Source organism: Rhipicephalus sanguineus, chromosome 5 (genome assembly GCF_013339695.2).
Source record: "Rhipicephalus sanguineus isolate Rsan-2018 chromosome 5, BIME_Rsan_1.4, whole genome shotgun sequence".
Classification (NCBI taxonomy): Eukaryota; Metazoa; Arthropoda; class Arachnida; order Ixodida; family Ixodidae; genus Rhipicephalus; species Rhipicephalus sanguineus.
Window position 1 is genome coordinate 10,167,806 of NC_051180.1, and position 13,054 is coordinate 10,180,859.

Genomic DNA, 13,054 nt, shown 5'->3' on the forward strand with positions numbered 1-13,054 from the left:
ACTTTGCCACACCCACCCCCATCAGCGAACATATTCACAGCACAGCGCGTAAGTTCCCAGCCTCCTTGCACCCCTAAAAGAACTCGCTTTTCGTGGCTGCCCCCCCCCCCTCCGCCTCCCGGTAAAGAAACCCTGGAGCCGCCCCTGTCCAGGAGAAAGCAGACGAGAAATAGAGGTTAAAGTTTATAGCTCCACGTTTGCGGTTAAAGACATAAACCAAGAAATTATGAAAATAAGACAACGTGAATATGATGAATACAAAGATAACGCCCAATATACTGGCGAAAGAGAGAGAGTTCTCGATTGGCAAATAACCTACTAATTCGAAAGTTGTGGGTTCGGATCCCACCAACGGAACGCGGGCTTTTTCTTCCACATTAATTCATTTCAACTTACGTCATAATTGTTACACTACAGTTAAAAAATCGCCCGCATCTTCCCACGGGGGGAACTCGAGTAAATGCGTCGCAGAGTGGTGGGGGTATCGCGTGAATGTTGCGTAATTGGGTATGGTTTGGGAATGCTTAATTGTTACACGATGCGCACACCAAGTACGACTTGAACGGCTCCAGCGTGCACGAAGTTCCGGGTCCGCAGCTCGCTTCAAACGCTTGCGTTCAGCGTCGTATGCTCGTCTCTTCGCAGCCTTGTCTTCTGCGTTGCTTGCTGTTGTTGACGCCGACGACGGCGAGGGTGGGGTAACGTTGCCTTCAACGAGTGGTGGGACGTTGATTGAAGGTACTGTTGCTTCCATCGCATCTACTCGAGTCAAGCAAAGCGTCAAGTCAAGCGAAAGCCAAGTAAAGACGCCCTTGACCGAATTCCGAACGCGCGCTCCGCCGTTGTTGCTTCTTACAACTGCGTGCTCGAGCGTTGCCTCAAGGAACGGGAGGTGATGAGATTCTTTATTATTCTTGGTATAGGGGTATGAGAGAGGAAAAGGAGGGAAAATTGGGGAAGAGTGCTCGATAACTGTCTCTGTGTGTGTAGGACACCTCAAACAAAACACTCGTGGGGGGGGGGGGGGGAGAGAAGGCGGTGGGCTCCGCCGCTTATATACACACCGCCCGCGTTCAAGGGAGAGGAGGGAGGAGGAGAGGGAGGGAGAGGTGAGGCTTGCTGCCGGCACGAGACGAGCCGAGCATGCGCAGTGGGGGTGTGGACGGCGCCGCCGACGCCGCAGGTGCGACTAAGAAATGCTCCGCATTTAAAACAACGAATAATCTCTCCTGCGCTTTCGTTGATTTGACTGTCAATTGGTTTTATTTGATTATTTTTAACAAACGAGCCCCTCGAACAATTCCCCTTCTTTTGTTGAAGGAGAGACTATGAACTTCCATAAACCGAACATGCCTAATGGTATCCTATTAAGGAAGGCGTCAGGCTTCTCCAACGCCTAGTGACAACTGGTGTAAAAGTTTTGTAGTCGTTGATGAGAGGCGTAATTCGCTTCCATTCATCTGGACTAACTGACTACGGGTCTTGTTTAGGTATTAACACAATACGACCGTCACGAAGCCGGAAAACCAAAGTTCTCAAATCCACAGCAAATGACAGAGGTGAAAGTGGCACCGATGTCTTCCCAGAAGGTTAAATACCTGTAAAACTCAACAGACAACCCATTTGGCCCAGGGGCCAAACCACGCTTCATGAAAGGTAATGCCATCAGGTGACGGACGCGCACAGAGTTGGGCAGCTACCCCTGGTGGTGGCAGCCCCCACTTAGCACAGTCAGAGTAAGAGGCTCGGCGGTGCCGTGATGCACGGACATAGTCGTAAAAACCATATTTTCAACATGTGCCACAAGGAATGATCGATCACGCGTAGGTTGCGACGCAAGGGGAATGGCTCTTGCGGCAGCAGAACACAACAGACTCGGCTGTCTGAGCAGTGAGTTTTTGCAAAGCGCAGAACCTCGGGATGAGCACACGCGTTACGTCTGCACTGCCAAACAGCTGCCGACAATGACGATGTTAAGGCGCTGGAAACGACCCCGTCGCTCTCGCTACCAAGTCAGCATCAAAGGAGTCAGTCGATCAACCCGAAGAGCAATGTGTAGCGTCATGGCAGTGTCTGCTAGTTCTTCTGACATATGGCGTCTGAGGGCATGCTCTTCGACTGAGCAGCGTAGGCGCTACTGCACCTTGAGCACATCCCACGTCTACGAACCGGATCCGAACAGAGGGGTGCCAGGCTGTTGACAAACTGGAGCGCGAATGCGCGTCATGCAGTACGCGGATGTCAAGACGCCATGGTGTTACCGACGAAGATGGAGGAAAGCAAGCACAATTGGTCAATGATCGGAGATATAAACAGGTAGGGGGGAAATGGCATCACATGAAATCGCGAGATCCAAAGAGCCAACGCGTTCGGTACCTAAACGCGATCCAGCCTACAAGACGACGAGCCACGCCGTCCAATCCAGGCATAGTGCGATCCATGCACTATAGCCTGTAGGTATATATCAAAGAAAAGTGCTGGCCTAGGTGAAGCAGCTTATGTGCGTTCTGGTCAGGCCGATCCCACTCGGGCCCTGCACGTCAGCTAGCGTACCTAACACACAATTAAAATCTCCAGAGAACACCATATGACAACCGTCAAGGACATACACGTCATTGTCACGAATATGTTATCAGACTTAGGCGCTTGGACTGGCCCATAAATATATAATGCACAGCCTGAATGAAGTTAATACACAATCAAACGCCAATAACCGCCATATCCAATAAAAGAAAGCGTGGTTACCTTGCAGGTAAGTCCGGTTCAAAATAATGATTCCGACTCCGCTGAAGCGAGTTCTCGCAAAGGAACAATAACAGTCGAATGCGAGTTTGAACGCAAGAAAGTGGCCAATGCAGGATAAAAGAAAATTGGTTTCTTGTAAACATATAACATCATAGTTTTCTGCACGAGCCACATGGATAACTTTCGCTTGCTTTACAAGTTTAGTAGAACAGACGGATTCATCTTAAGAATAGCGCAACACACGAACGAAGGAAGACCAAACGGGAACAGGGGCCGTCCCGTTTGGTCTTCGTTCGTGTGTTACTTGCGCTGCTTTTAAGACGAATTGCTTCGTAGGGTTACAAAACCCTTGATCGCCTGTCCGCCACTCAAACGATAACATTCGGCAAACCTGTCAAAAGTTTAGAAGATTTGGTATCTGGCCCCCAACCCTTTGTACAGGACCGCATCACATACAGTAGTTACTGCCCAAACAAGTCACAAAAAATATTGCTTTCGAGTTCTTGCTTGTTGGTTGGTTGTATGTTTGTTAACCATATTACTGAAGCTGTCGCTTCTAGTACGCTGAAGTTTCATTTGCCATTTCCAATAGCGACGCACATAGGCATATACGGATATACGGGGCAGCACGCACTTGGTTGTCATCTTTTGGCGCTGAGACATGGTTGCCTGTGCTCTTTTCAACGCCAGCGATCCGCGAGTTTTGCGGCGTGATTTTTGCGTCGCCTCCATCGAGAGATGGCACCACGCTGCGTGACCACTCCGGCAGCGTCCGGCGCAGCGCGGATGGTGTTTGGCTGAGACGAGACTTGCAACGAGGCTCACTTCAAAACAGGTTCATTTCGGCTCAGTAACATTTCCGGTCTGCCTCGCGTTGTGGCCACATATTAAGATTGTGCCAAGTATCATCAACAACCAATCTGCTTCGCCGGTATCCATTTAATGCATACAGCTACTCTCGATTACTGGAGAGCCAGCCATTTTTTTACAGTGAAGTGATTCCACGCCAAACGTCTCATTCATTTTGGCGACCATCGCAAATGTTTTCGAAAAGATCGTGCTGATTTCTTGCATTGAAAACAGCGAATTGATAAAATATTTTGGGAGAGAAAAAATCTTTGACCACGTGGGAGCTTTCTGAATTTCGCTGAATGTCGTCTGAGAGTGGTTTGTCAGAAAAATTATTCAGACAGTATCGTTGCTTGCCTCAATACCAAACTTGGTTTAGATGCTAAGCGAACACGTTTGCGTAAGTTGGTCGAAGCTCAATAATATTACTGCAATTTTCCTACCATATATGCCTCCAGAAAATTTACAAAACTGTTCTATCTTTGCATTTTTTCCCTTGCAATATTATGCTATATATGAACATCTGAGTAATGAATGCTTACTCTTCAGAAGGTATATCTTGCGTTAAAAGTTAATTCAGACCACTGATGTTTCTAACTTTTACGAGAAAAAATCGCAAATTTTAGAAAATCATCATTTCGGTCCACATTGAGACGCAACTTACATCACGTGGTGCTCCAATTAAAAATCAACTTTATACCTCAATCGAAAGTAAATAAACAGTTCTTTTTATATGGCAAGTTTTATAATTCCATTTTTTTGTTTTAAGGAAGAAAATAATTTTTGAATTTCTCCATTGACGGCCATGGTGAACTTCAATGAGGAAACTGCCGCATGACCAAATGGGAAGGTGGCCGTCAACGGGGAACTTCGAAAACTATTTTCTTCCTTAAAACAAAGATTGTAATGATAAAACTTGCCATATAAGAACTATTTATTTGCTTTCGATTGAGGTATAAAGTTGATTTTTATTTGGAGCACCAAGTGGTGTAAATTGCGTCTCAGTGTGGACCAAAATGGTGATTTTCACAAATTTGTGATTTTTTCTTGTAAAATTAGAAATATCAGTGGTCTGAAATTATTTTTAACGTAAAATATACCTTCTTTAGAGTAAATATTCATTGCTCAGATATTCGTATATAGCGCTATATTACAAAGAAAAAATGTAAACATATTCCCCCCGCCTCGCCCGGACTTTTAACAAAGGTCATTTATTCATATAACATTTTGGCAAATTTTCTGGAGGCGTATATGGCAGAAAAATTGCAGTAATATTCTTGAGCTTCGAACAACTTACACAAACGCCTTTGCTTAATATCTAAACCAAATTTGGTATTGAGGCAAGCAACGATACTCTCAGAATAATTTTTCTGAAAAACCACACTCAGACGACATTCGGCGAAATTCGAAAAGCTCCCAAGTGACGAAAAATTTTTTAGGGGCGAAGCTCCTTAAGCCGTGGGTCGTGCGTCCCCGATGTATGTAGTAGCCACCTCTCGTTTAGTTCGTGGAGTGTCCGCTAGATGGCGGTACTTGTATATGATTAGTTCGTGGAGTGTCCGCTAGATGGCGGTACTTGTATATGATGAAAACACGGCTCAAGGCCGGCTAGATAACTGAGGACGACGAAGTGGGAAGCTCGAGCAGCAACCATGATTTCTCTGAGGAATACGACGCTCGGGTCTTCGGTTCTTCGGACTTCAACGCCTGATGCTCACCACTCATTCACGAAGCGGTTCTGCCAGTCCGATCCCGCAACCTGTTCCTGCAGTGGATACTCCTGTCCACCGCTACAGTCGCCGACTGCGAGGCATTAGTCCCGAGGCCATCCCTCTGGAACTTCTCCAGCCAAGCCCTACATCAGGAGAAATGGCCACCGCCGGCGCTTCACAGGTGACTGTTGAGCAGGCGATGCGAGAAAGTTTGATGTTTAACATTTCTCACGTGTTTACTTTAGTGGGGCGAATTACTCGTATTCACGGTTTACCGATGATGCCCTCCGGAGCTTCGCCCCACTCATCATCATTCACCCCGTGGATATGTTGTAATTTTTTTCTCATCGAAATATTCTAGCAATTCTCTGTTTTCAATGCAAGAAATCAGCATATTTTTTTTTTTCAAAAACACTTGAGATGGTCGCCAGAATGGCTGGGACGTTCGGCGTGGAATGACCCAGCGGAGTTGGAAATTGCACACCCTCTTGATTTTGCGGCGTCCGTCCGTGTCCATCAACGAACAGAAAAACACCCACGTGACCTCCTCCGAGCGAGCTATGACGTCACATATTACCAAAATTTGTGACGCCATCCTAACGTCACTTGATGACGTCATCAACTGACATCCTCGTTCTGTCAGAGGTGAGCCGATACCGGAGGCAGTGCAGCACCACGTAAGGCGCAGAAAGCTTCAGTGGAGAGGTGCACATTTCGTACACGTTTCGCCGCGTCTGTCGAATCTAGGCGTTGCGTTGACGCGGTCGTGTGTGGAAAGTACGGATCGGACCGCGCATAGCGAGATCGCCCGAGGTGCAGGCGGCTTGTGAATATCGCTGACGGGAACAGTGGAGGAAGTGCGCCCGTCATCCTTGCTGGTCACCCGCCTTCACAGAGTAAATCAGGGTGGAATGGCTCCAACTTTTAAATGCGAACCATTTCTTAGCGAACCAAACGCACTTTTTCCGCTCCTATCTATCTATCTATCTATCTATCTATCTATCTATCTATCTATCTATCTATCTATCTATCTATCTATCTATCTATCTATCTATCTATCTATCTATCTATCTATCTATCTATCTATCTATCTATCTATCTATCTATCCGCTTACCTCTAGGAGCTCTAGTGGCATAGGAGGGCATGCGTGTATGGCGAACATGACTGCCAGGTCATAACGTAAATAACGAGAAAAACCTTTCTCGTACGTCATGAATTTTTTTGCCCCAGACACTCGTGCCCCATAGGGCCGCATACCATGGCCCCCTGTATGCGGGTATACTATATGTCAACCCAAGAATGGCGTCAACAGACATCAGACATTTTAACGCTAGAGCGTTAAAGGGGCCCTGCAACACTTTTTAAGCATGGTCAGAAAACGCCGCCGATCGGTAGTCGAGGCTCCCGAGTACACGCGAGCCAAACATTATAGCGCAGCACGCGGCCTGGGTCAGCACGCGGCTTGGAATAAATTCGCAATGTCAGCTAAAAAGCGCTTCCTCTCCTCTACAAAAAAAATTGGGGGACGCCTAAGCTTCGCCTTTAAGAGTTGAACGCGATAGCGATATCCTGCCCCCAGTGCGCAGTTCGAACACTACGAGTGTTTAACAGAATGCGCGCACTAAGGTGTGTGCCTTATGTAATGGGTAGCATGCTTTAAACCAGGAGCAATTATGCGCGAGAAACTTTTTCGAACTTTCGATGTACCCACTACGTGGTCCTAAGGGAATACGCGCAGAAATGTGTGTGCCTTTTGTAATGGGTAGCTCTCTTTAAACCACGAAGTCGTTATGATATTGACATGGTGTGACGCCCGAAGGCAATGTACGCTTGTACCACGCAATATTACTGCGATATTACATCTCGTACTGTGACACCCGTATACAGAACGCGTATTTTTGGGAAGCATGAAAGTTACTTTCAATGCAGCTCCAAGCAGAGGCGTGGCTGTGTGGTAGAACACCTGCTTGCCACGCAGACGGCCTGGGTTCGATTCTCACTCGGACCCAACATTTATTTATTTATTATTTATTTTATTTGCAGCTTTTTCCATTTTTCGCTCACGGACAAGATGATGATTTTTCGCTCACAACCAACGGCCCCGACGCCGACGGCGGAATTTCTGCGATACGAGCTCTTTAACGCTATCGCGTTAAAATGATGCTTACGGCGTCACAGGCAGGTTCCACTCCATGGGCTTATTTGAGCATGGCGCGCTCAGTAGTTACTACGGCCGCCGCGAGAGACCGCCACTCGCCCGCGCGTGCGCGCGCGATCGCACTGAAAGTACGCCACGCGTTCGAAGAAAAAAAGAAGTAAATGTGCTAAAGGTCAGTAGGCGCGCGTGGCGTACCTTCTTCGCCCGTGCTATCCCCCCCTGCTTAGCTTCCAGCGCTTTCGTCGGGGCGAGAGAAGAGATAAAGCAATTACAGCGTGCGACAAATTTTTGTAACTCCATTCGTATTGGACAGATTCTAAAAAATTGTGCGGCGTTCGATTCGTGAGGCATTACGTTCTTTTAGGGAAGCCATTCCATGGCTACTTGGAAAAGTGCTGTAGGGCCCCTTTAAAATTTGACATCGACACCGGCAAAAAAGCCGGTGTCGATGTCGGCGACGTTGTCGGCGAGTGAAAAATCCCGACCAATGCAAACAATAAAATTGAGGCTTCGAGCCGGAATCGCACCCAGACATTCTGTGCGGCAGTCAGGTATTCTAACACAGAGCCATGACAGATTTAGAAACTTCACTGGAAAACGACCCTATGCACGCGTCATGTCGGGAAAACGTCCGTTGTGGTTGCAGTGTTGGCTGTCCACTTTTATAAAAATGTCACAAATGTCATATCTATTCCTATGACTAGGCAAGCTACATCTAAACGTTACTCCAACCGGAAAAAAGCGAGCAGCGGTACCATATGTGCCCGGAATCAGCGAATCTTTGGCCCGGGTATTCAGCAGATACAACGTGCAAATCGCCCATGTTCCAGTAAACAAGCTAAAACACTCGCTGGTGAATGTGAAAGAAAAATTGGCAAAAGAAAAGTATCCCGGAGTGGTATACAGCATCCCTTGTGCCGGATGCACGGTGTAAGAATATTCAGGTGTTGACACTGCGCGCGCCTAAGCGGCCAGAAAATGTTCGGTCGGATGGATGGATGGATGCTATGAGCGTCCCCTTTAAAACGGGGCGGTGACATGTCTGCCACCAGGCTCGAAGAAAAAAAAAAAAAGCTTCCTTGTTTCATGTTGGCCTAATACCTTATCTACATTGATTAAATCTATGTTATTAAACCAAAAAATATAAATTCACGGTCCATCTCTCTGCCTCTTAAGGCAGAATGACCTTATTTTTCCGCCATTATTTATTTTTGTTCTTTAATTATCTCTACTTTTCTGCCACCAATACTCTAACCGTCTCTTACTTATTTCTATCGCGGACGTGTTCAGCTTTCCATTGTTGTCCCTAAAACCCAAGGCTTCATGTAGACTCGTGCCCACACGTATACCTGGGTGAATATCGCCACATTCAATCAGTACATGTTCCATCGTTTCCTTAGTTCCCCCGCAGCATGTACATTGTTCTTCTTCGTTACTAAATCTCGCTTTATAACTACGCGTTCTAAGGCAGCCCGACCTTGCTTCAAACAGTAAAGCGCTTCCCCTTGAATTATCATAAAACCTTTCCCTCCTTATTTCGTTTTTTCCTTTTCGGTAGTTACTCAGAGCCGGCTTCTTTTCCATCGCTGTCATCCAATAAGTCCTCTCCGCCTCTCTGACCTTCCGCTTAATGCTCCTTGTTGCCATATCGCCCGCACTGCCAGCCGTATATTTACTGGTGAGCCTCCTAGTTCTTTTTCTCCACTGCGTGTCCACGCTTTTTCTATACAAATACCTGAAAACCTTCTCTGCCCATCTACTCTCCTTCATTTTCCTCAGCCTCTCCTCGAATCTCATTTTGCTCTGCGCTTCCCTCACTTCAAAGCCTGTCCATCCCATATCACCCTTTACCGCCTCATTTGTCGTCTTCCCGTGAGCGCCCAACGCGAGGCGGCCCACCGTCCTTTGATTTACATCCATTCCTGATTGCACCTCTGACTTCATGCACACCACTGAGTTCCCAAATGTAAGCCCCGGAACCATCACACCCTTCCACAGCCCTCGAAGCACCTCGTACCTATTGTATCCCCATAAAGCTCTGTGCTTCATAATTGCAGCATTCCTCTTTCCCTTTGCTACCGATGCTTTCTCTTGTACCTCCATATATCTATCCCCCTCATTTACCCATACTCCGAGGTACTTGTACTCGCTTACCCTCGGTATTTTTTGGCCCTGTATTAATACCGTATGGTCTCCGTGATCATTGAATACCATCAATCCACATTTTGTTGCACTAAATCCTAGTCCTAGAGCCTCACACTCCCTTCCGCATATATCTGCCAGTCGCTGTATATCATCTTGACTGTCCGCAAATAAGACAATATCATCAGCATAAAATAGACCTGGAAGCTTCTGCTCAACCATCGCTCCGACCTGTTTGTGTGACAAATTAAATCCAATGTTGCTACCTTCTAGCGCTTTTTCCATCCTCGCCATGTACAGCATGAATAACAGCGGGGACAAAGGGCATCCCTGTCTCAGCCCCTTGCTAATTTCAACGCTGTCCTTGCTACTTATTCCTTCCCATTCTATACAAACTGTATTTCCTCGGTATATTTCCCTCAAAAGCTGTACACAGTCGTCACCTATGCCCACTTCCTTCAATATATCCCACAAAATTTCCTGATTAACGTTGTCATACGCCCCGGTGATATCTAGATAAGCTACGTATAAGGGCCTGTTTTCTATTTTAGATATTTCTATACACTGGGTAAGAACAAACAGATTATCGTCTAACCGCCTGTCGATTCGAAATCCATTCTGAAGTTCTCCCAAAATATCATTTTGTTCTACCCACGCTTCTATTTTTAATTTTACTGCCTGCATCGCCAACCTGTATAGCACCGATGTAATTGTTAGCGGTCTATACGAGCGAATGTTATCCTTTTCTCCCTTGCCTTTATAGATTAAGTTCATTCTACTTTTTCTCCAACTGTCTGGTATTTCCCTCTCCTGTAAGCACTTTTCTACGGCTTTCAGCAGTGCTTCTTTAGTGTTATGTCCGAGTTCGTTAATGAGGCTGACGGGAACCCCATCTAAGCCCGGAGTAGTGCGCTTAGGAATTTTTCCTTCGGCCTTCTTCCAATTGAAATTCTCTAGTACTACATCTTCGTCGGTTGCACTCCTTTGCGTACTTTTACTCACCGGGGGAATCCCCTGGGGGACCTTTTTAAACGAATCGGCTGTTATCTTTCGGATGTAACCTAGCGCTTCATATCCTTCCAATTTATTTCCTCCTTCATCTACCATATGTTGTTGCATTGTGACAGACTTCCTACCCAGCGCTTTTAGGTGGCTCCAAAATATCCTAGGCGCGGCCTTCTTCTTTTCGCGAATCTCTGTCATCCAGCGTTCACTTTCACCTTTAATTTTTGCCTCGACTAATTTCTGCACAATGGATTTTTGCTCTAAATATATTTCCCATATTTGGTTGACTTCGTCCTGTGGCCGCTTCTCCTTTTTTGCCTGTCTGTGCTCCCGTGATGCCTGACGTCGCATCTCGATCGCTTCCCGGATTTCTTTGTTCCACCAACTTTTTGGCTTTTTCTTTCCTTTCCAACAAATAGTTTTCTTCTCTATTTCCATTTCTTTCGTGATTACATGTAGCAGCTCACTATACTTCCAGTCTTTGCCTGGTAGTTCGTCTACTTTTTCCTCGACTCTTGCGGCTATATTTGTTATTTGTTTGTCATTTAGATACGAGCTGCCAAACTTTGCTTCTATGTTCTTATTTTCAGTTTTATATCCCATTTGTAATATTATGCGTTTATGATCACTACCCAAGCTGTTAATGCCTTCTTCGTCTATTCTCATCTCTCTAAGTTTGTCATATATTCCTTCTGTCATGAGACAGTAATCAATGCTCGATTGCCTGTTTCTGACTTCCCACGTGATCTGCCCCTCACACTTAGGCCCCACGTTAACTATCTCAAGACTATGTTGCTCGCAGAGATCTAGCAATAACTTGCCATTGGTGTCTGAATATCCGTCAAGGTCATGAATGTGAGCGTTCATGTCCCCTAGAAGGATTATCTCGGCATCATGACCAAATTCTTTAATATCGGTGCTTATGCATTTCACTATCTCCAGATTCTTTTCTCTGCAGTTATTGCCTGTCCACAAGTAAGCTACACCTAGCCACGTTTTCTTTCCACCTACTGTGCCCGAAACCCACATGTCCGTTGAGCGGTGCGCCATCTAATGGCTTGAGGCGGAGAGCGCCCGCGAGTAGCCTAGCCGGGTGGCGCGGGGTCTCCATAGAATAAAGAACCAGTTTAGAGAAGGGAAACTGTAGCCTTGACAACGGTACGAAAGATAAGCAGCGGTAGCGCATGGAACTACCGAAGGCACCCAAGAGATGGCACTGCGTAAACAGGAAGCGGAAAACAAAATTTATTGTTTTTTTTAGGTAGAAAAATGCAAATGGCTGCCTTTTTTATTCCGTATGCGCATACGCGGGTGCCTCGGTTAGTTTTTTATTCTATCTTTTTTAAACAGAAGTGGACGAAAGAGGCCGGGACTCGCGTAGGGCTACGGAGGTCTCGTTATCTTTCGCCCGCTTGTTTTGAGCGCGTCGATACGCCCAGCAGCACGCCAAAGCGCCCTTCGGAACGCAGTACCTGTGCGTAGAGGTGTGCACGGGCTCCGGGTAGCCCGAAAGCCCGAGCCCGACCCGGCCCGCGGGCCGGGCTCGGGCGGGCCGACGTATTTTTACCTCGGGCCCGGGCCGGGCTCGGGCTACTTGGAGTTTTATCGGGCCGGGCTCGGGCCCAGCGCAAAGCCAGACTCAAGCCCGAAATATAGAGAATGAGCGGGAACTGTTTTCCAGCACGCATACAGCGCCTTTTCCGCGACCGCCCTTTACCGCTTTTCCTTTCCATTCGCTACTTTAAAAAACAGGGGAGCAGCTAAACCACTGCCTCTGTTGCACTCCGACAAACAGCGAAGTAACACCACCTGAGCTAGTGACGGCGCCACGCGACTGTTCGCGTTAGATTTAAGGCCAAATCCCATATGAGTGAAAATGCACGCGACAGCGACGAGCGACCCGACGTATATCGCCTTCGTGCAAGCTGACGCTTGCATGGGCATACCCCATACACGTGACGGTTTTGGCGAGCGAACTCCATTGTTGCTGGCATGAGGCCTTGTATAGCAAGAGCGCCGCACTTCGTTGAAGCCGGAATCGTTGGACTGCTTGCTGTTTTTGCTCGACAATTTGTAATGTGTGTATTATAGACTGTTCTTCGTTTGTCGTTTGATCATATTTGATATGCTCAACAAAGTGCCAAATTACCGGAAAACGATGCTTTGTTTTCGCAGCGAACCTTCAAAAAGCCGGGCCGGGCCGGGCCGGGCCCGGGATTGTGTTTTCGTACGTCGGGCCGGGCCGGGCGGGCTCGCAGCCCTTTGCCGTCGGGTTCGGGCGGGCCTTCGACAAAGTCAGCGGGCCCGGGCCGGGCTCGGGCTCGGAAATACGGCCCGTGCACAGCTCTACCTGTGCGTACGAAGGTTACATGGAACCGAAAGGCATACATTGGCAACTGGCACCAGTAAGAACAATTCACGAGTGAGTAGAAGGAACGATAA